Genomic DNA, 26515 nt, shown 5'->3' on the forward strand with positions numbered 1-26515 from the left:
TTAAATAACCATTTATTGTCCACAGTGGATGAAGAATAATGAAACTGAACACAGCTGTGGTCTACAAGTGTGATAATGGTGGGATATAGTCAGCAACCCCATAACTATGACCGAGCACAGTATATGTAATAGTGTATATTATACAGCACATGTATATGGTATAACAGCCTGTCCTGCAATGCAAATGCAATAGTGGATATAGCAGAGAGTTGTAGCAGTCAGGGAATGCTGAGAGTTGTAGTGCACCACACCACCACAGTCACACACACACCATCTTATATACTGTATACAGGGCCATGGAGGGATGCAACTGAAAGAAGAGACAGGGCTGTAGCCGATCATTGATAGCAAAAAAGGAGAATAAATACACAATTTAATTATATATATATATATATATCACAAACCCACATATGTATCAGGTTATGCAGGGGTGCAACAATTACTGATATCTACCGAATATTGGAAAGCGATAAGTACTCACATTCAGATACATTTCTATTGCACCAAACCTTCTGTTCTAACAGCTGATACTTGTACTAATAAAGAGTTCATTTATGATAGATAGATAGATAGATAATAGATAGATGATAGATAGATAGATAGATAGATATTAGATAGATAGATAGATAATAGATAGATAATAGATAGATAGATGATAGATATATAGATAGATAGATATTAGATAGATAGATAGATAGATAGATAGATATTAGATACATAGATAATAAATAGATAGATAGATGATAGATAGATAATATATGGATATATAATAGATAGATAGATAGATAGATATGTGATAGATAGATAGATAATAGATAGATAGATATTAGATAGATAGACTGTAATAAGTAGTGTTCAAGACACGATGACCCCTAATTAACTGCAGTGCTGAGACCACCTTATTAGCCTCTTCTCTGTCCATCTATCCCAGATTTGTACACAATTAACCCTAATGATTGTCACCATCTTCAGTGGATTAGATAAAGGATACAGGGACCTCATCAATCAACAAGTGGAGAGAGTTGTGGTGTCAAGGGCTCTGGCTGGGATGTGGGCAGCAGGGGCTACTGTGACAAGGACATTATCTGAAGATGACCTCTGTCCTGGAGGGGTCTTGCTGCTGCTAGGTGTCACTAAGATTAACCCCCTGCATGCCAGACAGGGACTCCTGTCACAACACCCATAATTTATGAGAATTGCAGAATTACATCACATAACTACAGTTAAAAAAAAAATATCATTTCTACAGAGACTGAGAAACTATATATATATATATATTCACTTACACACTGTAACATACATACTACAATAGGTAAAATAGGTATTACATCGTTAAAGAGATCATTTATTATTATTGTTATTATTATCATAAATACTAAAAGTAATATTACTAGTATTTTCAGGATTAATAACATTATTGTTAGTAATAGTATGAATATTAGTATTGTAGGTAGTAGGAATAATTAGTAATAGTAGTGTTATAAGTGCTGAAATTGCAGTTTTATTATTATTAGTAGTAGGCAGCAGTAATGGTGATATTATAATTATTTAATTATTGTTGTGAATAGTTGTAATAGCAGCTGCAGTATTATTATAAGTAATAGTATTATTAGTAGTAGTATTAGCAGCAGTAACATTTCCATTATTTTTATGATCACTAATTTTATATTGTGCTATTAATCAGATGCTGATAATATTAATCACCATCATCACATGACATTGTCTCCTGCTGCTCTCTGAGTTTCGTTGGTTCTCGCCTCTTGTTACTGTAGTCATTAGTTTACTCTTTATTAATGATTCTCTATATGACCTTGCCGGTGCTGATGTCATAGGAGGCAATGGTGCTAATCAGCTGCTGATATTATATATGTGTGATGGAAATATATGCCAAAGCAATGTGTCAGCTTCTTATCATACGTGACACGGTGATCCACGAGCAATCATTAGTCTAAAAAGCATAGTTCAAAACTCATTGATATTAATGTAGAAAGATAAATAATTAGGAAATAGATAAATAGATGGTAAGATCATACATCAATAAATAGATAGATATGGGATAGATAGATAGATAGATAGATAGATAATTCATAGATATATGAGACAAATAATAGATTATAGATTGATGGATGATAGATAAATAATAGATCATATATAGATAGATATGAGATAGACAAATAGATAGATAGATTTAGATAGATGATAGACAGATAATAGATATGGAATATAGATAGATAATAGACAGCTAGATAGAGATGATAGATAGATATATAATAGATAGATGATAGAGAGATAATAGAATATAGATTGATAGATGTTAGATAAATAGATCATATATAGATATGAGATAGACAGATAGATAGATAGATAATAGATAGATAAATGATTGATCATATATAGATATGAGATAGATAGATAGATAGATAGATAGATAGATAGATAATAGATATGGAATAGAAACAGACATATAGATTATTCTTCCCTATATATACAGGTTCTGACTATGGAACCATAGAAACAAAACTAATCTATCTCTATTCCAAGTGCACTTAACAGAATATCGACCTCTGCCCCCTGTAGCCTGGAGGGACCCCCGAGTTCGTCAATCAGCAGCCACCATTGCCCCAGACGCTGGCTCTCCTCTCCTATGGGTCACTCAGGGCAATTGTCGGGGATTTGTCGCAATATTTGGGGCTGCTGCAGCGCCCCTGCCGGGTGGAGAGGGGTGAGCAGCATGTGGGGACCAGCTCCCTCCTGGTTCGGGGATGGTGTTTGCACAATGCTGTCCCTGTCGCCCCCATTTGTGGCCCTGAGAGGCACCTGCAGCCCCGGCGCCTGTGCACACGGAGCAGGTACCTGTGCGGTTACTGGTAATGCGCCATAACGAGCTCCTTTCATGTGGAGCCGGCAGAGGTCAGTGTGTCTCCCCCTCCTCCCGGGACCAGCGCAAGCTGCAGAGCCGGCCCGTCCATGGGAATCCGACCACTTGTGCTCCGCTCCCCCCAGCCCCAGCCGGGGGAACAAATGAGGAGCCATCGATCTGCAGCCCACTGACAACCACCTGACAGCTCAACATGGCGGCCTGCGCCAGCCCCAGCAGGATGGGAACACAGCCCTGCACATCCCATAGTGTCACCTGCTGCGCGACAAGGGGTCGGGGGAGACTACAGCAAGGACACGGGGCCACATACATCTCTACACAGCCATCTATCATCAGGAAACTGCTCAGCCATACTCACTGACGTTTCTTTCAATTTATCTGTCTGTATTTGTTCTTATCTATAGATTTCTACTAATTTATTTGTATACATATAAGATAACAGTGCAATAGCAATAAAAATAGAATATATAAATATCTCTACACTTTCATCCCTTTTTTTTCTTTCTTTCTCTCTCTCTTTCCTTCTTTCTTTCTTTTTCTCTTTATCAATTTACCTGTGGATATCATTTATCTAGCTTATAATGGGAACATTAAGTAGAAAAGTCCTGGACTTTATTAACCCATTTGGAGTATTCTGTTCACAATCCAACCTTTTCCACTTTTTTTTATTATTTATTAAAGAGGTTTGGAGAATACTTTGAAGGTCTGACACTCAATATCTATCTATCTATCTATCTATCTATTATCTATCTATTATCTATCTATCTAAACAGAAAAAAATTAGGCAGCACTCCAGTTAAGGGGAAAATTGTGGACTTTAATCCAGCGCCAAATGGTGCAAGTGTTTTTTTCTATTTATCTATCTATCTATCTATCTATCTATCAATCAATCATCTATCTATCTATTTATCAAACTATCTATCTATTATCTATCTTTATATCCCATATCTATCTATTATCTATCTATCGATCTATCGATCTATCCATCCATCCCATAGCTGTCTATCTATCTATCTATCTATCTATCTATCTATCTATCTATCTATCCCATATCTATCTATCTATCATCTATCTATCTATTTATCAAACTATCTATCTATTATCTCTCTTTCTATCCATCTATCTATCTATCTATCTATCATCTATCTATCTATCCATCCATCCATCTATCCCATAGCTGTCTGTCTATCTATCTATCTATCTATCCCATATCTATCTATGTATCTATCTATCTATCATCTATCTATCTATCTTTCTATCTATCTATCTATCTATCATCTATCTATTTATCCATCCATCCATCCCATAGATAGATAGATAGATAGATAGGAAGCTATGGGATGGATGGATGGATAGATAGATAAATAGATAATAGATAGATGATAGATAGATAGATAGATAGATAGATAGGAAGCTATCTATCTATCTTTTTATCCCATATCTATCTCTGTATTATCCATCCATCCACCCCTCCCATGTATAGGTAGAGGTACATATAAGAGGCCTTATAATCGTGGTCACTGTGGCTCCCCCTCTCTTTCCCAGCCATGACTGACCCCTTTGCTCAGTGCCTGCTTCATGTCACACCACAATGTTGGCATCAATGCCTCCCTCTGGGGATCTGGGGTCGGGATGTCCTCTGTCTGCAGAGTGAATGCTTCTTCCCCCAGTAACCCCGAGTCATTCTACTCCAGAACAATCAGCAGCACTCTGGGGTGAGGAAGTGAACACTAAGGAGTCAGCAGCAATGACTTAATGAGGCTTCCAAAGCAACACCTGCAAGGATGGCCGGTGGTGACTGGAGCTGGCAGTGAGGGAGGGAGCTTGTACCTGGGTCTCAGCAGCAGCAGCAGCCACAAGGCTTCCAAGGCGCCAGTGCTCAGGGCTGCTGTCCCCCTGCTGGAGAGCCAACTGCTCGATGCGCCGATCCATGGGAATCTGGCCACTTGTGCCGCAGCCCGGAGGGGGCTCCGCTTCCCTTTCACCATCGCACACAATTAAAGCAAAATGCTCAATGAGCGTTATAATGGGGAGCAATCGCTGTGCAGATTGCCTGGCAAATCCAATGACATGGTCACTTATGGAGGGTTTTCATGCACTCTACAAGGGGAACAGGTAATCCCTGACTCTGTGAATGGCATAGATTTATTGGGGAGCACGCAGGGAAGAGGAAGGGGGGCCCTGGCATTATCCTCCCAGGGGCCACTGACAAGGCTCTTTATTGCTCTTTTCTCAGCTTGCTGTTAGTTTGCTTTTACTACACAACAGGGCTCACGTCAGACACCTGCTCAGCAGCACAGGAGATGATGAGAAGCCACAGGTCTTACCCAGGCTGGGAACCAGCAAGACACAGCAGCAAGCCTGAGAGTGGCTCCACCATAGGCAATGCAGGGGAAATGCTGAGGGAGCTAGTGGATAAAGCTAAACAGGGAACTACAAGTCACAGCATGCATGCCAAGTGGAAGGAAGCAAGGCTGGGGGACCAGGGAGTTACACATTTATGGAAAGCAGGTTACATACTCTATTGGTTTCTGCGCTTTATGGATAAAGCTACAAGCAGGTATGAGCCTTGCCCAGGGTGTGAGTGCAAGCACACAGGGGCCCAAGAGAGAACAGGGGCCACATCCACCTCCAAATTGGAGTGGTCTACACTTAAAAAAGAAAGTGACCTACTGATCTTGCACCATATGAAGCTGCTGATTCCAAGTGCAGAACTGATGAATCAGATCAGAATTTGTTTTACAAATAAATGTTTAGACATTGTTAAGTTAAATGTGAAGAATTAACTAAAGTTCTGAAGAACAGAATATAACACAGAATATGTTATCATGAAAAAAAAAAGTCTAGTCTGTTTATTAAACCAAAAGATCCCAAGTTCTGTAGATTCCTACAACTAAGCTCCCACGGTGACGCGTTGATGTTGCACATTTTCTTTATTAATAATAATAATTTATAATAATAATTTTTATTTATATAGCGCCAACATATTCCGCAGCACTTTACAATTAAGTGGGGACATGTACAGACAATAAATTCAATACAAGTTAAGACAATTCAGACAGTGACATTAGGAGTGAGGTCCCTGCTCGAAGCTTACAATCTACAAGGAAATGGGGGGACACAGGAGGTGAGAAGTGCTTGTTATTTCAGGTCTGGCAATTATAATAAATAGGGATTTTCATATAAAGCTGCATGATCCGGTCATCAGCCCGTGTGTTTAAGTGCAATAGTCAAGTATCAATTGCAGTTATCGTGTGCATGGAGGGTGTGCAGACAGATGAATAGTAGGGTGTAGATTCAGAATAATATTTGGAAGGAGGGAACAGGGCAAAGTTAGTTTACTGAGTAGTTGATGTGGTAGGCTTGTTTGAAGAGATGGGTTTTCAAAGCGTTCTTGAATAGGTCGGGGCTAGGTATCAGTCTGATCGTCTGGGGAAGTGCATTCCAGAGAACTGGCGCAGCACGAGAGAAGTCTTGGAGACGGAGGTGCGAGGTTCGGATTAAGGGGGATGTTAGTCTTAGGTCATTTGTGGAACGGAGGGCACGTGTAGGGCGATAGACAGAGATGAGAGAGGAGATATAAGGCGGTGCAGAACAGTGGAGAGCTTTGTGGGTGAGAGAGATGAGTTTATACTGGACCCTGTAGCGAATAGGTAGCTAGTGTAATGAGATGGAGGCATCGGTGAAGCGGCTGGACAGAAATATTTATTCCGTTTATTCTTTTAGCTTTTTCTTTATTCCGTTTTTTTATTGCGCTGTTTTACATGCGTTTTTATCACGGTTTTGACTGTGCGTTTTATGTCTCTTGTTGGTGTAATGTTTTAAATTTAGCTGCTTTGTTTTTGATATTTTCCTGTATTTGGCTTTTGAGAAAACTATAGTCATACAGTCAAGTGCTGATCACATGCTATTTTAGTGCTTGTGGGTTTTTAACCTGAGGATTTTGCACATTTAATGGGGAAAGGCAGCACATAAATCTACGCATACTTGTAAGAAAAATTGACATTTTGAATATTTAAACAAATGCACCGTCAGTCAGTTTACGCAGCGTAATAAAAGATAAAATAGTGGGCAGGAGATTTCTGTAAATTGGCAGCCGGACAACAAAGTGGCTCAGTGATTAGCACTGTATCTTTGCAGCTTTTGGGGTCCTGGGTGTTAATCCCATCAAGGACAATGTCTGACAAGAGTTTGTATGTTCTCCCTGTGTTTGCGTGGGTTTCCTTTCACACTTCAAAGACATACTGATAGGGAATTTAGATTGTGAGCCCCATCGGGGACTGCGATGATGACGTCTGTAAAGTGCTGTGGAATATGATAGTGCTATAAAAAAAGAAAAGCATAATAAATAAATAATATAATAAATCCCATACACTTTGCTGGAACTGTAAAAAGCTGAATTTTTTTGCACAGCAAAAATATACGTCTAAAGCTCATTTTGGGATCTTAACCTGATTGTTAGGCTCAATTTTTCTCTTTTTGGATTTCATATTTACCAAGTGAGAAATAGGAATAGAAGCAAACTTATTTCCACTGTGGAGAAATACACATTTTAGGCTAGTTTCACACTAGCGTTAGGAGATGCAGCACAGGGCCGCCGCTAAGCTCCTCCCCAGCCGCGCCTCCTCTGGTCAGCTCCTCCTCTGAGCGCATGACGCTGCATGCGACCAGCATACCCTATATTTAGCGTTCGGTACGCTGGCCGTGTGCTGGTATGGTTTTGCCGGCGAATGCGCCCTTTTTGCGCTGCGCCGAGTGCACAAAAATGCAACATGGTGCGTTTGGCGCACGTTAGCGCAGCGCAAAAAGGCCGCATGCGCCAGCAAAACCATACCAGGTCACGGCCAGCGTACCCATCGCTAAATATAGGGTATGCTGGTCGCATGCAGTGTCATACGCCCAGAGGAAGAGCTGACCACAGGAGGCGCGGCCGGGGGTGGAGCTTAGCGGCGGCACTGCGATGCGCCTCCTAACGCTAGTGTGAAACTAGCCTTAGACTTGTTTTTGAGCTATCAGAAGAGAGCCTCCTTTCCTCTCCCACATATTCACATCCCATGGACTCAATTAGTCCTTTGAAATCGATGCAGTACATAAGTTGATCGTACATATGGAAATATTTCAAAAGATATTACTTTATTGCGATACACGAATGAGGTATCAAAAATACCACCAGGATTTTGTGCAAAAAACCCAGGATCTGACCAAAATAAATGGATGTGATAATTTGGTTCAGCACACCAAAATTTACAACAATCTAGTGTTTTTCTGCAGTCATCAAAATTCATGCAGACCAGTGTATTGATCTGCTAAGGATCCATATATTGTTCTCACACAGGGCCCCCTTCTGTGTCCTCCCCTGATCTTACCTAATATACAGTGTAAATTTGGACTATTAGGTTGGGGTCACACTTGAGAGTGCAAAGCGAGAAACTCTCGTGAGTCTCTCGCCTCAATACCCGGCACTGCCGCCGGCACTCGGGACCGGAGTGTGCGGCTGCATGTCTTTCTATGCAGCTGAACAGTGGCGGCAGTGCCGGATACTGAGGCAAGAGACTTGCACGAGTTTCTTGCATTGCACTCGCAAGTGTGACCCTGGCCTTAGACTCAGCATGCTCTGCCATGTATAGACTAAGAACATAGCTTCGCAGGAGAACTTGGGATTGTTTGAAGCTAGCCCCTCATTTAATGCCACCCTTTACAGCCCCTTATTTTAATCCCCCCCTGCACAGCCCTTCATTTTATATCAACTTGCACAGCTCTTCATTTTATGCCTCCTCCACACAGCCCCTCATTTTATGCCCCCAGCATAGCCACTCATTTCATGCCCCCTCATGCACAGCCCTTTATTTCATGCCCCCATGCACAGCCCCTCATTTCATGCCCCCCATGCACAGCCCCTCATTTCATGCTCATTCTGCACAATCCCTCATTTGATACCCCTGCACAGTCTCTCATTTTATGCCCCACTGCAAAGCCCCTCATTTTATGTCTCCTCTGCACAGCCCCTCATTTTATGTCTCCTCTGCACAGCCCCTCATTTCATGCCCCCCATGCACAGCCCCTCATTTCATGCTCCTTCTGCACAGGATTTCATTTTATGCCCCCCCTGCACACAGCCCCTCATTTTATGCCCCCTTGTACAGCCCCTCATTTTATGCCCCTCCCTCTGCACTGCAGAGCTCCTCATTTCACGGCCAAGTAATATAATAATAATAATAATAATAATAAAAAGCTTATACTCACCTAATCCATGGGTCCATATTTTCTGTCCAAGTGATATTTGTGTGTCCATTAGGCTATGTGCCCACGTAGTTTTTAGGTGCTGCGGATTTCTCCCCGCGGATTTTATAAAATCCACAGGTAAATTTCAGGTCAAAAGACTTGCGGTTTACCTGCGGATTAGGCTGCGGTTTATCACCTCTACAATAGAGGAGATGGGAAACCGCAGCGGAATCCGCAGAAAAGAAGTGACATGTCATTTCTTTCTGTGGATTTGAAACCGCAGCAAAACCGCGCAGAAAATTCCGCAGCATGTGCACAGCGGTTTCCATTTTACATAGAGTAAAATGGTACTGTACAATGCAGCAGATTCTGCTGCGGACCCGCGGGGCCAGAAACTGCGGATCCGCAGCAAAATCCACAACGTGTGCACATACCCTCATTTACATCCATGTGATATCTGTATTTATACATCAACAGTTTCAAATTCAATCAAAAAGATTCCTCTGTTAATAATGACAATGTATCCATAAGAATTGGATGCAATATGGATGATCCATATGGGATACGTTTTTTTTTTTGCGCATGCATAGATTTGTATAGACGAGTCTCATCTAAGATACATAAGAGAACAGCGCATTCTATGATTTTTTTCACACAGACTCTCGGTTTGTGTAAAAAAAAAAGTTATCTGATTTTTACTCAGACAGCACACATCTGTATAATACGCAGATCTGAATGAGCCCTAGGGCCGTGCAAATGATATAATGTCCGTGTGTAATAAAACTCACAACATGCACTATTCTCTTCTTTATGGATCATCTGCATTGCATCCAATTTACGGATACAATTATTAATATAGGAAACTGTAATTGATCATCTACATTTTAAAATGTTAATATATAAAAACAGATGTCAGATGGATGTGAAAAAAAATGCGTCTAAAATAACGTGCTTCCAAATTTTTGTAACCTCTTGATGCCTGAAAACTAGGAAAAGTGATGAATTCCTCTCTTTTTGTGAAATGTTTTGCTTTTTTAGCCTCTTTTTGAAAATAGTTTGACAAATTTGTCTCCAAATAAATGGCAAGAAAAGCAAAAGACAAGTCAAAAAATGACACCAAATAATCCCTTCATGAAAAATCCCAATACAGATAAAAATCAGCTGAGTTTTCTGGATGACGATTAGACGATTTTTCATTTACACGTCTGAATCTGGCCAGAGACAACGGAGAGACTGGATGGTGCTGTTCTTTGCTGGCTTCTCCCCGCAGTTGATAGACAGAAGACTGGAGAAGGACAAATGTTGTCTCTGTCTTCAAAAAAAGAAAGAAGATGGAGTCAGAAAATTACAGGCCAGTAAACCTTACTTTTATACCAGAAAATATCTTTGAGCGAATTATTAAACAGCATGTATGTAAGTACTTGGATAAGAATACATTAATTACCAGAGCCAGAGTTTGTAGCAAACAAGTCATGCCAGACTAATCTAATTTCCTTCTATGATGGAATCACTGACTGGGTGGATCAGAGAAATGCAGTAGATATAGTATATCTCGACTTCAGCAAAGCATTTGATAAAGTATCTCTTGTTATCCTTATTGAAAAAAAAATTACCAAGTTGTCACGTGGACCTGTCCTGTGTGACGCGACCAGCAGGCCGGTAACTGAAACAACAAGACACGGCACTTGAAACTGTCCTGTGTGACACGGCCCACAGGCTGGTAACTAAAACAACAAGACACAGGGAAAGGGGAAACAGTTACAACGGTGGGCCCTGCGATAGGGAGCGGGGACGTGGAGACCTCCTGCACTCCCCTGAGTCAGTGTCCCTCACACTCCTAACGTTCCCTAGGCCAGTTCCGCACCGGGCGCTGATCAAGATACCTGTCGCCCTAGCACACCCTACACCTATCCCTTGCTAGGGATCTGGGTGATGCAGGCACTGGCCCCACCGCTGTACTAATACACACCAGGAAAAATACAGACAGGGAAACACCACTTAGCTTTGCTCTGTTGCTCTTGCTCCCAGCAACAGAGTCCACCACCAGAATGCAGCTTTCCACCTGAATAGCTGCCACCAAGTTCTGTCAGAGCTGCAAGGAAATCCCCTCTGACTCCTTCCACAACAGGGCTCTGACTGAGCTGCCAGGACCTCTCTCTAGATCCTTCCTCCACAAAGGTTGGTTGAAATGAACACTATCACCAACAGTGATTGCAACACCTGACACTCTTTTATAGGTAAGAGCCAGCAATCACACCTGCTTTATATCACATGCACTAAACTAAAGAAACCAGAGTGCAATGATGCTCACCACCATCGGGGGGCAAACTAGAACAAAAAACACCACTGTGCAATAATCCTAATGGCCACCGGGGCAAAAGCAAACTTAAGCACACAGCTTAAGGAGAAAAAAAAAGGTTACATGTGCTTTTATCTGTCATAATCCAGCATGGATCATGACAGTACCCTCCCCTTAATGAGGGGCCTCTGGACCCTCAAGACTGCTCCTCATCAGGGAACCACTTACAGCGGGAATGCCAAGAACCAGAGTTCGCCCCTGCAACTACCGGCATGTCAGGTTTATGACAAACGAGCACCGCTGGTATTGGCAATGTATGTTCTGGAGGCACCACCCATCTCAAAAGCGCCGATCTGGGGAACGAGAGGTGTATGGGCAAGTATGTGGGTACATCCAGCTGGTAAGTCTCCGGGCCCTGGATAGCCGACACCAGATACTGCCCGATCACCTGAGAATTCCAGACCCCGGCAACACACTTCCACTGGATGTTTTTGGTGGCCACCCATACATGCTCGTTCACACACAGGTCTGGACCTGAACATTTATTGCCACACATTCAATTGTCAAAATAGGGTGAACTCTTTCTGTCACTGACAACAGAGGCGTCCCCCTATATCACCACACTCACACCCCCGCAATTCACCAAGGGAAACACCACCCTCCAACCCCTTCCACCACGAGGTCTGTGCCTCTCAGGGTTGGCTAATGGCAAGGGTTGAGCTTTGCTCCTACTCTCCTGCAGCACACCTGCTGCTCTCACTGGAGAGGAAGAGGACGTTTGTAGAGAGAAGGCAGGGACAGTAGCCCCTAGGCAGCAGCCCTCACACGACTGCTCCCAGCTGACTACTTTCCTAGTCCGCCAAACCAAGACCGGGTTGTGTTTTTTAGACCAAGGGGGGCCCACAATGATAGGTGCTGGATTTCCCTCCAAGACGTAGTATGGCTGGGACACATCCTGATGTCCGCTATGCAGCTCAATCTCTTCTACGACTTGGTTTAACCCCCCCGGCTCAGTGGGACAGAGTTAATGGCCTGGACGCTTATGGGTTTGTCCAGCGTCTTACACCTCAGACTATGAGTCTGGACAACCTGAGCATCCACCAGACTGATTTCTGCTCCACTGTTCACAAGCACCGGTATGCTCTCAGGTACCTCGTCAACCATCACCTCTGCTGGCATAGTACCTTCTGAGGGCGAGGAGGAAATATACACTCCCAGGTCGTCTTCCTCCACATGACCAGGGGGGCACGGCTTCTTTGATAGTACAGAAGTTTCGGCGTCAGTGCCAATGACTAAATCATTAGTCTGCTCACTACACGAACGTACCCCTTCACCTTGGGGAACACCAGGCAGCACCATGGGGACACCGACTCCACCCACCTGCCTGGGTACGTCCGCCTGTATAAGCAAGTCCTGCTCCCCAGCAGGGACTCCACGGCACATCCTCGCCAAAGCCGTATATGGACCCTCTAGTTGAGGCAGAGAATAAGCCTCAGACCCATAATTCCGCTGCAGGTGCTGCTGAAACACATCATTCAGCTCCTCACTAACCTCATTGAGGGCCAGCAGCAACTGCTCACGGGTCTGAACTTGGCCCATGGCTCACCAGAGAAAAATGTATGGTTGGTGATAATGTCACGTGGACCCGTCCTGTGTGACGTGACCAGCAGGCCGGTAACTGAAACAACAAGACACGGCACGTGAAACTGTCCTGTGTGACACGTCCCGCAGGCCGGTAACTAAAACAACAAGACACAGGGAAAGGGGAAACAGTTACAACGGTGGGCCCTGCGATAGGGAGCGGGGACGTGGAGACCTCCTGCACTCCCCTGAGTCAGTTTCCCTCACACTCCTAACGTTCCCTAGGCTGGTTCCGCACCAGGCGCCGATCAGGATACCTGTCACCCTAGCACACCCTACACCTATCCCTTGCTAGGGAGCTGGGTGATGCAGGCACTGGCCCCACCGCTGTACTAATACACACCAGGAAAAATACAGACAGGGAAACACCACTTAGCTTTGCTCTGTTGCTCTTGCTCCCAGCAATAGAGTCCACCACCAGAATGTAGCTTTCCTCCTGAATAGCTGCCACCAAGTTCTGTCAGAGCTGCAAGGAAATCCCCTCTGACTCCTTCCACAACAGGGCTCTGACTGAGCTGCCAGGACCTCTCTCTAGATCCTTCCTCCACAAAGGATGGTTGAAATGAACACTATCACCAACAGTGATTGCAACACCTGACACTCACTAGGTAAGAGCCAGCAATCACACCTGCTTTATATCACATGCACTAAACTAAAGAAAGCAGAGTGCAATGATGCTCACCACCACCGGGGGCAAACTAGAACAAAAAACACCACTGTGCAATAATCCTAATGGCCACCGGGGCAAAACCAAACTTAAGCACACAGCTTAAGGGGAAAAAAAAGGTTACATGTGCGTTTATCTGTCATGATCCAGCATGGATCATGACACAAGTATGGGATTGACAAGGCTACGGTTAGGTGGGTTCATAACTGCCTTGACGATCGTATTCAAAGAGTGGTAAAAAATGGTTGTACATCCAATTGGAAGAGTGTTTCAAGTGGGGTACCACAAGGCTTTGTCCTGGCCCCAGTGTTGTTAAAATTTTTAATAAATGATCTAGTTAAGGGAACTGAAGGTAAACTAATCAAATTTGCAGACGATGCAAAGTCAGGAGGGATAGCTAACACTAAAGAAGACAGAGAAAGGATTCAGAAAGAACTAAATAAGCTAGAACAATGGGCAATGACTAATAGAATGATATTTAACAGGGAGAAATGCAAGATTCTACATCTGGGCAAGAAAAACAAAAATTACATCTATAGAATGGGAGGAATAGAACTAAGCAACAGCATGTGTGAAAAAGATTTGGGTATCCTAATAGATCACAGACTGCACATGCATCAACAGTGTGATGCAGCAAAAAAAATCAAACATAGTTGCAGGATGTATTAAGAGAAGCATAGTGTCTAGATCACGTAAAGTAATTATCCCCCTCTACTCCTCCTTGGTCAGGCCTCATCTGGAATACTGTGTCCAGTTCTGGGCACACAATTTTAAAAAAGACATTGAAAAACTGGAGCAAGTTCAGAGAAGAGCGACCAGGATGGTGAGCGGACTGCAAAGTATGTCCAACAAGGAGCTGTTAAAGGATCTAAAAATGTTTAGCTTGCAAAAAATAAGGCTAAGAGGAGACTTAATAGCTGTCTACAAATATCTGAAGGGATGTCACAGTGTAGAGGGATTAAAATTATTTACAAAATTGTGACAGATATTGAGGAATTTTAGGTCTAATTTAGATGTCAGTTTTTTCCACAAAAACAGACCAGGTTTGGTCAGTGTTTTTCATCACAGAGTCATCCAAGTTTTATCAGAGTTTGGCCTGATAAACAGACAGCACTCAAATGACTTTTGAGTATGGTCCGATTTTTCTCACGGATCCTTAGACTTGCAGTCGATTTTGATCCAACACTTAGAACAAGATAGGACACTCAGTTTAAGGATCAATTCTAGTACGTGAATTTCCCCATAGACTATCATAGGTATGAGTGCTATTGATAAAAAACAAAGTACGAGAAAAACTGACGTCTGAACGAGGCCTTAGTTTGGTTAAATACAAAGGCTCTGACTCATCATTTGCAGTTTTTTTTAAGTCACTGTTCCTTTTTTTTTACCATTTTTTAATTCTTTTAGAGCAAAAGCTTTTTAAAAAATGTTAATAATTTGCAAAAAAATTATGGATCTACATAAAATCACTCTAGTGACAACCGGAGTACATTTGCGTAAAAATGTAAAAGTCACAATTGATGAACTACGGTAGATGCAATCATCTGGAAAACAAAAACCACACCTAAAAAAACTTCTGAAAAAAAGGCACAAATGCAATAAATTATTAGGCCCATTGTATTTTTTTTATATTTCTCATTTCTTTTTTTTAAATGAGATGCTGTTTTGAAGTCTAGAAGGACTTAACCCTCAACTGGTGAGGTGGGGTTTGCCACACCCCAGGGAATTTTTGTTCGGCTGCCATTCATTGAAAAATGCTGGTATACTGCAGTGCGCAGGCGCCAGACCTCTCCCGACGCCTGCGCACTGCAGGACTCTGTTCTGCCCTCACCATGGCAGAGCAGTGCGCCTGCGCCAGAGCCACTACAGGAAGGGAAGAAGAGGACGTCAACGTATGAAGATGGGAGGCATTGGACAGGACCGTGACACCCATCTGACCGGCCCGGCCCCCCAGTGAGTATAATCTAATGTTTTTCTTATCTTTCAGGTTACATTGGGGGCTTATCTACAGCATTACAGAATGCTGTAGATAAGCCCCTGATGTCAATGCCGGCAGCTGATAGTCAAAAAAATGGGTGACAGATTCCCTTTAACCCTTCAGGTGTTTCACAGGAACTTAAGCAATGTGGAAGGAAAAAAAATTGCAAGCATTTAAAAATACTGAACATAATGTTTGTAAAGGAGGTCTGGGCAGGCATCTGCTTCAACTTTAGACACAATCAAGAAAACTTTAAAGGGAAGAAATGAAGAAATGATTTATTGATTAAATCAGGATTTTGTCTTAAATGTTTTAATTTTTGTTTTCAATTTGGCATTTTTTCTTATATAACGCAATCTCTATGACGTATAATTGCTTTTGTTTCAGGAAATAACACATGTACCTAGCCACAATGGTCAGACTGTGACCCTATCTTTTGTCTTGAAGTGTTTAATAATCGTATGCAAACTGCAAAGGTCATTGTCAGCTGTGACATCACCTATTGTGATTGGTGGATCCTGTGTTATCGGCTGTGTATAGAGGTGTAACCTGTCAAGGTAATACTACCTCTGATGATAAAGAACCTGCTGAAAACTCTTCCTGAAAAGAGAAGAAGAGTCTAAGAATGCCTCAGTGGGCGTGGCCAGTGTGAAAATTGCAACATTACTAATTTTATTTATTATTTTAATAAAAATTGTGAAATATAAAAAAACATTGCGAACATTGTTTTTAAAACTACAATGTAAGACAAAAACCTGATTTATACAACAGGTCTTTTTCGAATGATCGCTTCCCTTAAAGGTTTGGGCTATATGGTGGATTGTAATTGCACACAGTACAGTCAGAGAACTACCATGACGCCACTGCTATGAAAGTCATTGTGTAGCCCAGATGTAAGGTTCTGGATCAGAGGAAAATCGTTTTCTTGAAAGGTCTGTCTACCAAAGAAGGAACAACACTGGAGCAGATTTACACTACAGTCATACATCCAGGTTTTAGTTCAAGAAGAACTCTCACAATAACAATTACAGACCGCTCTATTTTTTGTAGGTGGGAAAACTTGCAAAATCATCAGTGTATCAAATACTTATTTCCCCACTGTATTTGCAATCGCAGGGTTCAGAAATGTCCGATCTACTAAAATTATAAATAAATTAATCTGATCGGTAATCTGGAAAGCGAGAAAAAAGTCAATGCCAGAATTGTGGTTTTTTTGCTCTTTGCGACGTTGCAATACAATGCAATAAAAGGCGATCACAAAGTTGTATCTCCAACAAAATGGTATCAATAAAAACATCAGCTCATGGTGCAAAAATAAGCTCTCACTCAGCCCCAGATCCTGAATAATGACAATGTTATGGGTCTCAGAAAAAAGCAAAATCTTTTTTTTCGGACCAATTCTATATTTTTTCACCACTTAAATTTAAAAAACTATACATGTTTAGTTGCTGCATACACATACTGATCTGAGAAATCATATTGCCAGGTCAGTTTTACCATATATGAAAATGGTAAATAAAATATTTTTAAAAAAAACCCATTGTGGAATTGCACTTTTTTTTGCCATTTTACTGCACTTGGAATTTTTTTCCCATTTTACAGTACACTATATAGCAAAATGGTGTCGTTCAAAAGTACAACTCGTCTTACAAAACACAAGCCCTTATACGGCTATATGGATGGAAAAATAAAAAAGTTATAGGGAGAATAAAACAGAAACGAAAAATGGAAAATCACCTAGAGGTGAAGGTGTTAATAATCAGCATGGTGGTATTATTATCACTACTGTATATGCTGGTGTTATTTGTCTGTTATATTGCAATATTATTATTATTATTATGATTATTACATCTTATATAGCGATGTTATTGGAAATATAGGTAGTAGCAAACCCCAGTTTTCTGCAGGCATCGTAATTTAAGTAACAGGGATCCCAATATGGGACGGTGCCGGCAAGGACCTGTGTACTTTCAAATCCCAGTGCTGAATTTTAGTCCCAGTCTGTCCCTGCATAGATCCATGTGACACGTAAGTGCTGTCTCATAGGGTTTCATTGCATGCATCACACATGCATTTTAAAAACGGATCCATTTGTCGATCCTGTGAAACTCAGAGTATGTCCTATTCTAATTATTTTTCCGGATCGGACTCAGCCATTAAAGTGTATGGTGGTCCGTGAGACATGGATAAACCTAGGAAGATTGACATTGTACTTCAGAGCTTCCATTCATTTTAAACTGATCCATTGTTAAGAGTCAATGGATAAAAAATAACGTTCAGACAGTCTACCTGCTTCAGTGAAAAGGACCAGATGAGGAGAAAGCAGATGCAACACAGAGGCCATATACAGCAGATATGCAACTTGTCTCTTTAGAGAGGATGAAGACTTGATTTTAGCGCCACCTATTGGAAGGAGAAATCCTAAAATCAGTATTGACCTTTGCACACATGACTTGGGATAAAACCCAAACCTGACGTTCTATTTGCAAACACGTGTTTTGGTTTGTTGGCCCCTAGTCAATGCAAAGTAAGATGTTTTATTTGACTGGGTGAGAGGCGTCTAAGAAGTAAAATCTCTCTGGCGTAAAGAGACTTAAAGGCCAATGCTCCTCTGGAAAATTATATATGCCATATATAGACAAACTAATTACACCAGAATTCTGGTGTAACACTTAAAAAAAAGTCACTACATTTTTGCAAAATGCAGAGTTGTGCAAAAATGTTGTGACTTTTTGCATCTTCAAGTAGAAAAGAATCTGGCCCTCTTGGATAGATGATATAGAAAAGTCTTTAATTGTGTGGTCCAATATAAAACGTGTAAATAATGCGACGCTTCAGTTCAATTGACTTTCATCAAACGGCAGTGTTTTCTCTCATCTGAGAAAATGGGTCCGATTATGCTAATCACACTCTGATCAACGATTGATCATAGATCAAGATTGATGCAATTTTTTCAGATGTGGAGAAGATGAAAAAAAAAATAATTTCACCATCTTCTCTATTCTGTCCGTAAGTGAAAATCAAACTGCATTCAGATGTCATCCGAGTGTGTTCTGGACCCATTTACTTGCATGGCTGAGTCTGATCACATTGTGCATGTTGTGATGTTCTTTTCCTAAAACAGACTCAATCCGTGGAAAAAATTGGACGTGTGTAGGAAGATGGACCAAGCTAGGGCTGCTCCTTGCGTCTCCGGTCCAGAACTGCCGGGCCTGTCAGTGTTTCCGGGGGGAGGGCTTTCTATGCAGAGCAAACGTGAGCACCTGACTGAATCGGCACGTTGGATATCAAAAGAGGGAAGTGCACGAAGTCGGGGCTTTTGGTGGGAAGACAGCTTACCGAGAAGGAGAAGGTTGACTCCGTCTCCGCTGACCCAGGCCAAATATCAAGCCCGCTCCGCCGCCTGATCTCCCCTGCGCACACTGACTGTGCGGCTTCTGACGCTAGTTCCCTCCCGTCCTCTGACCGTGTGGGTCTTGAAAGACCGGTGCCTCTGACTACTCCGGGCACGCAACATAGTGTTGATTCCCTTCACCACGCGGCTCCCAATAACACAGCCGCAGGCTTTGATGCAGGACTCCGTACTCCGCTTTTTGTGCCACAGAGCTCCGACCGTTCCCCGTTGAATGCCAGAACCGAGAGATTCCGCCGAGGACAACTAGGAAACATCGCTTCAGTACAGAGACTGTGTCACAACTATTTCCGGGACCGTTTCAACGACGTCTCGCTCTTCCTACGGCGCCATCATGGGATCTTCCAACCATCTTCTTCCAGGACCCCAGGACTGATAAGTTAACTTGTTTAATCCCGTTTCTGTTCCTGCACCGTTTGTTGCTTATAATTTGCTTATAAAAGTATGCATTTTTTCGTGTTTTTTTCATGGTTTTACCAAACAAACCACTTAAAACGCTTAAAAAAGCATCTCATTCATTTTAATGAATTCCGCACTTTTTGTGCATATTGATGCATTTTTTCCGCGAGAAAAATGCATAGCGGAAAAACGCAGCATGCTCATTAACTTCGCAGAAAATTCCGCATTTTAGCTATTTTCTATGAGGCTGGAACCGCTCTGGAAAAAAACACATAAAAAACGTGCGGAAAACTCGCAGAAAAAAACTCGCGTTTTCTGGGAAGGAGTCAGGTTTTCATGCTGAAATTTTCTGCATACGTGTGCACATAGCCTAAGAGAAACGTTCTTAGTATTGTGACAAGTAACATCAATACAGTTTAAGTCTGCGCTAGAGCAGGGAGAAATGGTCACCAAATTCCTTAAGAGGCAGACACGAAAAGCGAAATGCGCAACAAGGGTTATATTTGGTGTAGATGTATTGTGGCAGTAGCAGTGGGCGAGGCGTTCGTCTATTGCGCCCCAGCACGTTACATGAAATTGAGGGTCCTGGCTGGGTGTGTGAACTTGTGCTGTGGGGGCGCTATGCCCGTGCGGGCCACATATAACCGATGTTGTGGGGTGCCAGGACCAGATGTTTTATAGTTCAATAAGGGAGGCCAACATTTAAAAATGAACTTTTTGCTGAACGGATACTTGACAGAGAATATATAGAAGCGATAGTGGATACACAACTGGGTCGCCCTCCCAGGGCTGTGGGGTACTCGGTACCGGGCCGGTGTCAGGGGGATGTGTCACAGCAGCAGTGACCCGGTCCGTGGCCCTGGGCGCCCAAGCAATGGGGAGATGTAGTTAATGGTAGAATAGTTCGTGACGCCACCCGTGGTGTTTGGCAAATATGGTGTTAGGCCAACGCTGCATACAGATCCGCTGGGATTGATGGTATGTGCAGCTTAGATGGTAAAGCTCCCCACAGGTGGAGCTATAGTCCCAGGGCAGTGTAGTTGTAGCTGGCACGGGGATGTAGCAGTGCCGAAAGCATAGGGAACAGACAAGACACAACTGTTGTGGTTTCTGTACCTTTACTAAGTATATGCAGTCCAGGGTCCTGATTACAGATGGTATTGGAGCAGGTTAGCCTGGAAGCAGATCAGGATTCTCTCTCAGCAGAAGGGCTGTGCAGTCTCCTTCCTAGCGCCTTGTAGTGTGAAGCACTCCAGTACTTAGTTACTCTGAAATGCCTCTCTTCAGATGTTCCTAGAACTATACTTGTATGACAGACAGCTGTAACCTCTCTCGGGGACTCCTCTCCTGAGTCCTGGCTCTCTATCCAATTGCTATTGTGTCCCAAGTCTTTGCTGGGAGCAGGGCATTTACAGCCTCCTACTCCTCTGGTATCTGTGGCAGGACCGTTACTATCCGTACCACTGTGGAGACCAGGCTCCAGTCTTTGCACTCTAGCAGTGAGGGAGCTCTCCTCCCGGAGCTCAACCTCCACCCCGCTTCACACGTCTGCACACGTGGACCTCCTCACACTATCTCCCCACTCCTTTCTCCTGACCCTCAGAGAGTACTCTGCTCCTCAATCCTGGTTCAGAGTTCCCCTGGTGGCCCGGAGTGAAACTGTGCTGCATGCATTAGGTTAACTGCTGGAGAGACCCATCACTGCTTCCAAGCCTGGCATTACCCTCCCCTGGAGAAAGGCAAAGCCAGTGTGGCGACCATACCCCTGGGGGCGCCACATTCCCCCCTAGTGCAAGTCAGCACTCCTGGGCTGAACAAAAACATGAAAAACAACATATAAACATTTAAACAACAATAATTGTACAAGATTTGAAAAAGAGAATAATGTACAAAAACCAATTGTTGCAAAAATGGTCCTATGATGACAAGTCCAACATCAATATCCATGGTCCATTCCTGGCAAATGGTAAATATATTACAAAGAAAGTTTTTGACCACACACAAGTCCTGTGGTTCAGTGTCCATGAACAAAACTTAGCAATTTCCAAGGAAACTCTTACAGGTTACCTGTAGGTACAAAACTTAGAAAACAGTTACATATTTACATTCAATTTCAGTATTCACATTTTACTTTATATGCGGAACCTAACTGGTAGTACACCCTGTGTGGTTCGAGTGGATCTGCGTAACACTGGTGTTGTAGTGGTCCCTACCAACCGTCTGGTCCTAACTACCGGTGTAGTGTGTAATGCTCTAGTTCTACGTAGCACAGGGACACTAACTGGTCTGTGAACTCTTGGACTCACCACGGGCACTACAGGCTCACCACTGGCAGGGCGAGGGTTCTCTGACTCCACTGCTGATGTGGCCTCTGTTGCCTGATTTTCTCGATCTCCAGGGTTTTCTTGAGTCCTATCCTCCTGTGCTCCTACTTGGGGAAATAACAACACCGGCACCATGATTGCATCATTAACTCTAGTCCAATTCGCAGGGAACTCTCCCAGCACTGTACTGATTGTCTTTTTTTCCTTTGCAGGTGGGATGTTATCTGATTCTCCCGCTTTCTCTTTCAACTGATCAGGGCATAACTTCAAAGGATCTCTGGATACCGCTGCTGAAGTCTCTCCTCCATCTTTGCTAACAAGGCATACTTTGGTATTATCGAAATTGGAGGGCAGAATGGTGTAAGGTTCCGCTTCCCATTGATCATCCAGCTTATGCAGTCTTCTTTTTCTCTTGAGAACTTGTTCTCCCGGCGAAAAAGGAACAGGAGGTGCATTTTGGTTATAAAGTCTCTCCTACTTCTGCCTTGCCTGAGCCAGACTCTTCTCCACACACTCCTGTACCCTTCTGTACTGCTGCTGCCTCTCCTTGTCCCAGTCGGCATCTGGTGATGTTACTTCAGTTGTCAGGACTCCCATGTCCAAGTCAATAGGCAGCTTACCAGGCCTTGCTCTCATCAGGTACGCTGGAGTACAGTTGGTAGAGTTCACTGGGATATGGTTGTAGAGATCTACTAGATTGGGTAACTTTTCTGGCCACAGATTTCTCTCCTCCAAGGGCAATGTCTTTAGTAAATCAATCACTACCTGGTTCATCTTCTCGCACATGCCGTTGGTCTGTGGGTGATAAGGTGTTGTCCGGATCTTCTTACACCCATATAAGTTGCAAAATTCATGGAACACTTCTGCCTCGAAAGCTGGACCTTGATCTGTCAGCACCCTTTCAGGATAACCATGTGGTCTGCAGAAGTGCTGCTGGAATGCTCTGGCTGCGGGCCTGGCCATAATATCTTTGACAGGCACAACCACCAGGAATCTTGAATAGTGGTCCACTATGGTAAGGGAATAGAGGTAGCCTGACCGGCTTGGAACCAACTTCACATGGTCCAGGGCTACCAACTCCAGTGGCTGTTTGGTGATGATTGGCTGTAGGGGAGCTCTCTGGCTGTCTCGATCCTTTCTGCGCAGGTTACATTGTCCACACTCCAAGCACCACCTCTCAATGGCTTTTCTCATGCCAGTCCAGTAGAACCTCTCTCGAAGCAAGGTTTCTAACTTCTTCCACCCAAATTGTCCAGCTCCATTGTGGTATGCTTCCAGGACCATTGATGCATCTCTCTTCGGGACCACCACCTGCCAGACCAGTTCATGTGTGCGGGCATTGATACTCCTCCGACACAGCTTCCCCTCATATATGAACAGCCGACCTTTCTCTTTCCACAACTGCTGGGTTTCGTCAGGAGCATTCGAATGTGGGCGTGAGTCAGCTTGTAGCAGTAGCTCTTACACCAGACGGACTGCAGGGTCATTATCTTGCGCTTCTGCCCAGTCATGATGGAGCAGTGGGTTCAGAGTGACTTCCTTCAAGCCAGACCGCTTGTTTCTCACTCCCTGAGCACGTTGGGCCGCAAGTGGCCAGTGAAAGGGAGGCAACTCTATCTCTTCGAGAGCCTCAGGGTCTTCTCCTGCATCTGGCAGATTAGGCATTCTGGACAGCGCATCAGCATTGGCATTCTTGTGCCCTGCCCGATACTTGATGGTAAAATCATAATTGGATAACCAAGCCATCCATCGCTGCTCCAGTGCTCCTAGTTTGGCAGTGTCCAAGTGGGTCAACGGATTGTTGTCAGTAAAGATTGTAAATTTGGCCGAAGCTAGGTAATGCTTGAACCTTTCGGTGACAGCCCAGACTATGGCAAGGAACTCCAGCTTGAAAGAACTGTAACTATCAGGGTTCCTCTCAGTGGGACGCAGCTTCCTGCTGGCATAGGAGATCACTCTCTCTTTTCCATTCTGTACCTGCGACAGTACTGCTCCCAATCCCATGTTGCTGGCATCTGTGTACAGCACAAAGGGTCATAATCTGGGTAGGCCAGAACTTCGTCACCTGTGAGAGCCATCTTCAATCTGGTGAAAGACCTCTCCAACTCTTCAGTCCATTCAAATGTGGAATTCTTCTGCTTACCTTTCTTGGACTGCCCCACCAGAAGGTTTTGCATCGGGGTGGCTATTTCAGTAAATCCTTTGATGAATCTCCGGTAATAACCTACCAGTCCCTGGAATTGGCGTACTTCATGGAGGTTGTTGGGCTTCGTCCAGTCCCGGATGACTGTGACCTTGTCAGGATCTGGTGCCACACCTTCTGCACTGACCACATGACTGAGGTACTGTACCTTAGGCTTCAAGAGATGGCATTTTGAAGGCTTCACTTTCAGGCGAAAATTGGACAAAGCTTCAAACACTTCAGCCAGGTGTTCCAGATGCTCTTCATAGGTTTTGGAGAAAACGATGACATCATCCAGGTACAACAGGACTGTTTCAAAGTTCATGTGTCCCTGGCAGCACTCCATCAGCCGTTGAAACATTCCTGGAGCAGTGCAGAGTCCAAATGGCATATATTTGAACTCACAGAGACCCATTGGAGTGGTAAATGCGGTTTTCTCCTTGTCTGCCTCTGCCACGGAAACCTGCCAATACCCACTGGTGAGATCCAAGGTGGAAAAGTAGTTAGCAGTTTTAAGTGCAGCTAATGACTCTTCAAATCTAGGTAATGGGTAGGCATCTTTATGTGTGATACTGTTAATTTTCCTGTAATCAACACACATTCTCATAGTACCATCCTTTTTCTTTACAAACACTATTGAGGCTTCCCATGGGCTACAGCTGTCCCTAATGACCCCAGCTTCCTTCATCTCTTTCAACATACTCTTAGCACATTGGTACTGTGTTGGGGGTAAAGGTCTGTACCTCTCCTTTATGGGTGGATGGTCTCCAGTGGGGATATGATGTTGCACCCCTTTTGCCTGCCCAAAATCTATTGGGTGCTTGCTGAATACCCGTTCATACTCTTGTGTCACTCTGTAAACCCCATTTCTCTGGAATGAAGGTGTAGAGTCAGTTCCCACCTGCAGTTGCTGGCACCACTCTTCTAGCTGCTTCACAGGGCCATTGTCCTCCACCGGATCGGATGAGACCAAAGGCTCTGCTGCGTGCAATGAGTTGTTATTAACAGTGAGCAGCTTAGCAGCTGTGGCGTACCGAGGTATTGTGGCTTCCTCCTCCTCACAATTCAAGAGGCGTACACGTACCCTCCCCTTTTGTACATCAACCACCCCTCTGGCTGTCAGTACAGTGGGCCTGCTATCCGAATATACTGGCTCTACCAATGCCTGGTAATCCTGCCCTCTGAGCCCTATGGCTGCCCGACACCATATCAACATTTCACTCCTGGGGGGTATTACAATGGGGAAGGCATCACTCACTCTGATGCTGCCAATCTCTCCGCCAGAGAGTTCTACCTGTTGCCTTTGCATCAGGGCTCGGATCTCCTTCTGTAGGACTCGTTGTTCACCGGAACCAGCAGTCTCAGCCACCTGTTGTAACAAGACAATAACCTCGGACAGACAGTTTTCAATTACATTTGTATCAAGAGTCATCATGGGATTACATTCACATCGGTCAATATCAACAACTATCAGACCTTGTGATTTTAGCTCCACCCGCCCCACTTTAACAGAAATTTCCATGCATCCAATCTGCGGCAAGGTATGCCCATTACTAGCAACTACTGTTAGTTCATCAGTGGGGCCACGGGTGAGTTCAGAATCAGCCCAGTACCTCTTGTACAAAATATACGGCATAGTGGTCACCTGGGAGCCAGTGTCCAGCAAAGCGTTCATGGGGATGCCATCAATCACCACAGGAAGGATCGGTCTCCCTCCCACGTACTTGGCTCTCCAGTTCCTTGGGCCTGGTGATCCTACTCCTGGGGGTTTGCCCTCTGCCCCAGGGGTTGCTCGTTTAAAGGACAGTACCTTGCAAGATGACCTGCCTTGTAACAGCGGCGACAGATGGGACGTCCGTCCTGGTCGTAGCAATCATTGTTCCTTCCTCGAAGTGGCGGGGTTCTCCTCCTCCGGAGCCACGGGATATCCTCTGGACTGGAAGCAAGCTGGACCTTTTATTTGGAGGAATCCTGCAGGGACTGCACGGTTCTGGTGAGTGCAGCCATTCCTTTGGTCAGCTCCTGGTCCTGAAGACGCAGCTCCTCTGTTGGATCTTTATCCAGAGTCTGGGCATCAGCCTCCACAGGGATGGAAGGAAAGGATGTAGCTTCCTGATGGTAGGAGATCGCTGGGTGCCTAGGGGGCGCTGGACGGCTGTCAGAGGATTCCTGCAGTACCCGGATAGCCCTGTCCTTAAACTCAGCAAAGTTCAAATCAGGGTTTTGCAGGGTAATGATGCGTAACTGTCCTCTGTGGGTACTGGACAGGAGTCCTTCGATGAACTGCTTCTTTAACAATTTGTCTTCTTCTTTCACACTATCAGAGTCAACTTGCTTAACTGCTCGCAGCACCTCCTGCAGGTTGAGGGCATAGTCCCTGATACTGTCCTGCGCCCTCTGTTTACAGCCAAAGAACCGCATCTTAATTTCAGCTGCAGTGCGGCTGTCAAAAGTGCTTCTCAGCTTGGCCAGGATCTTTGCAACAGTGTCTTTAACAGTGTCCTGCCAGGCTT

Source organism: Dendrobates tinctorius, unplaced genomic scaffold (assembly GCF_039654945.1).
Source record: "Dendrobates tinctorius isolate UK_male_01 unplaced genomic scaffold, ASM3965494v1 ptg000070l, whole genome shotgun sequence".
Taxonomy (NCBI): domain Eukaryota; kingdom Metazoa; phylum Chordata; class Amphibia; order Anura; family Dendrobatidae; genus Dendrobates; species Dendrobates tinctorius.